Below are 3,291 nucleotides of genomic sequence, written 5' to 3'. Positions count from 1 at the left end.
ACCTGCAGATCCACCAGCTGCCCCAGTTCAGGATTAGGTCCCAGTTGTGAACGCTCCAGCAGCACCAGCTCAGGCACCAGCCGTGCCCATTGTGATTCCAGGTCGTCAGGAGACCTTGGCCTAGATTTTGACAGTATGTACGAGTCTTGCTCAAGCGGTCGTGGTCTCTACTGCCGCAGCCACTTCTCAGGCAGAGGGAGGCTCTCAGACTCTCATCGCCCGCACACCCGATCAGGTGGTTCAGGGATTGCAGACACCGGAGGCACCACTAGCTCAGCCGGTGGCAGCTGCTCAGGGTTACGTAGCTCCAGTTATGCCAGAGGACGAGCAGCGTAGATTGGAGAGGTTTTGCAGACTCCAGCCTCCTACTTTCAGTGGTGCAGAGGCGAGGATGCCCAAGGTTTCTTAGACAGATGTCAGAGGATTCTTCGCACCGCAGGTATTCTGGAGACCAGCGGGGTTGCATTCACGACCTTTCAGTTTACCGAAGCTGCCTTCACTTGGTGGAGGCATATGAGAGGCGTAGGCCTATTGGTTCGGCACCTCTTACTTGGAAGCAGTTCTCCGCTCTATTTTTGGAGAAGTATGTCCCACAGTCCCACAAGGAGGAGCTGCGTAGGCAGTTCGAGCAGTTACGACAGGGGGATATGACTATTACTCAGTACAAAATGAGGTTCTTAGAGTTAGCTCGACATGCTATTTGGCTGGTTGCTACGGAGAGAGAGGATCAGGAGGTTTGTTGATGGCCTCACATACCAGCTTTGGGTTCTCATGACTAGGGAAAGAGTGTCAGGTGCTACGTTTGAGGAGGTTGTGGATATCTCTCGTGAGATTGAGTCAGCTCGTCGCCAGGAGCGCGAGGAGAGGGAGGCCAAGAGGCCTCGAGGTCATGGTAGTTTTGGGGGTGCTCCTTCGAGGGGCCAGTTTCAGCACGGCAAAGGCCGTCAGTTCAGGCGTGCTCAGTTAGCTCGCCCAGGTTATCGTGGGACATCATCAGGCCATGGTTCTTACAGTTCTCAGTAGGGTCATTCCTTACTCAGTGCACTTCCAGCCCAGGGTTCGTCTCGTGCTCCATCAGTTCAGGATTCTTCTACGTTAGGTGTGTCTGCCAGTCATTCCGATGCTAGGGGTTCCCTTCAGTCCCCGTCTCCAGCACCCTGGAGTTGCTATGAGTGTGGAGAGATGGGTCATATGTGGTGGCAATGTCCTCTTCGTCTTGGGGGTTCATCTCCACAGAGGGGTCAGCCATCAGCTTCCGCCCCAGCCACTTCACCACCCACCCAGCTAGCTAGGGGTGGAGGACAGTCATCTAGGGTCGCCCCAGAGGGGGAGGTCGATCCTGTGGTGGTCAAGCCCGCTTCTATGCACTTCCAGCTAGGCCTGATGCGATTGCTTCAGATGCGGTGATTACAAATATTATCTCAGTCTGCCGTAGGGATGCTTCTGTGTTATTTGACCCTTGTTCTACTTTCTCTTATGTGTCGTCTTATTTTGCTCATTATTTGGATACACTCTGCGAGTCTCTCGTTTCTTCTATTCATGTCTCTACGCTGGTGGATGATACAGTTGTGGTAGACCGTGTGTACAAGTCGTGTGTTGTGTCTATTTGGGGTTTGGAGACCCGAGTGGGTCTATTGTTGTTATGCATGGTGGACTTTGATGTAATTTTGGGCATGGACTGATTATCTCCGTGTTGGGCTATTCTGGACTGTCATGCCAAGATAGTGACTTTGGCTATGCCTGGTGTGTCACGGATTGAGTGGCGAGGTTCGACCGATTATGTCCCCAGCAGGGTGATTTCTTTCTTGAAGGCCCAGCGTATGGTTGGGAAGGGTTGTCTTTAAAATCTAGCCTTTGTGAGGAATGTTGGTGCAGAGACTCCCAGTATTGATTCTGTTCCAGTTGTGAGGGATTTCCCGATGTGTTTCATGCAGACCTGCCGGGCATGCCACCGTACATGGATATTGATTTTGGTATCGATCTGGTGCCGAGCACCCAGCCCATTTCTGTTCCACCATATCGTATGGCACCAGCGGAGGTGAAGGAGTTGAACGAGCAGCTTTAGGAACTCCTTGACAAGGGGTTCATTCATCCTAATGTGTCACCGTAGGGTGCGCCGGTTCTTTTTGTGAAGAAGAAGGATGGCACGATGAGAATGTGCATTGATTACAGGCAGTTGAACAAAGTAACAATTAAGAACAAGTATCCTTTGCCTGGTATCAATGATTTGTTTGACCAGCTTCAGGGAGCGAGAGTGTTCTCCAAGATTGATCTCCGTTCAGGTTATCACCAGTTGAAGATCAGGGACTCAGATATTCCTAAGACGGTTTTTAGGACCCAATATGGTCATTACGAGTTCTTGGTGATGTCTTTCGGGCTGACCAATGCCCCAACAACGTTCATACATTTGATGAACAGGCGTGTTCCGACCGTATCTCGACTCGTTTGTCATAGTCTTCATTGATGATATTCTAGTATACTCGCGTAGTCAGGAGGAGCACGCGGAGCATTTTAGAGTGGTGTTGCAGAGATTGAGAGAGGAGAAACTTTATGCAAAGTTCTCCAAATGTGAGTTTTGGCTCAGTTCAGTGGCTTCCTTGGGCCACGTGGTGTCCAGCGAGGGTATTCAGGTTGACCCGAAGACGATAGAGGCGGTTCAGAGTTGGCCCAGACCATCCTCAGCCACAGAGATTCGCAATTTTCTTGGTTTGGCAGGTTATTATCGCTGGTTTGTTTAGGGATTTTCATCTATTGCATCACCCTTGACCAAGTTGACTCAGAAGGGTGTTTCATTTCAGTGGTCTGATGAGTGTGAGGAGAGCTTTCAGAAGCTCAAGACTGCCTTGACCACAACTCCAGTGTTAGTATTGCCATAAGCTTCAGGTTCTTATATCGTGTATTGTGATGCTTCGAGAGTTGGTAGTGGGTGTGTTCTGATGCAGGAGGGTGGAGTTATTGCTTATGCTTCTCGTCAATTGAAGCCTCATGAGAAGAACTACCCTGTTCATGATTTGGAGTTGGCTGCCATTATTCACGCGTTGAAGATTTGGAGGCATTATTTGTATGGTGTGTCTTGTGAGGTGTTTACCGACTATCATAGCCTCCAGCACTTGTTCAAGCAGAAGGATCTCAATCTGAGGCAGCGGAGGTGGTTGGAGTTGCTTAAGGATTATGACATTACTATCTTGTATCATCCGGAGAAGGCCAATGTGGTGGTCGATGCTTTGAGCCGAATGGCGGTGAGTATGGGGAGTTTGGCATATATTCCAGTTGGGAAGAGACCTCTTGCAG

This window comes from Nicotiana attenuata, unplaced genomic scaffold, assembly GCF_001879085.1.
Source record: "Nicotiana attenuata strain UT unplaced genomic scaffold, NIATTr2, whole genome shotgun sequence".
NCBI lineage: Eukaryota > Viridiplantae > Streptophyta > Magnoliopsida > Solanales > Solanaceae > Nicotiana > Nicotiana attenuata.
This window is presented reverse-complemented; position numbering follows the sequence as displayed.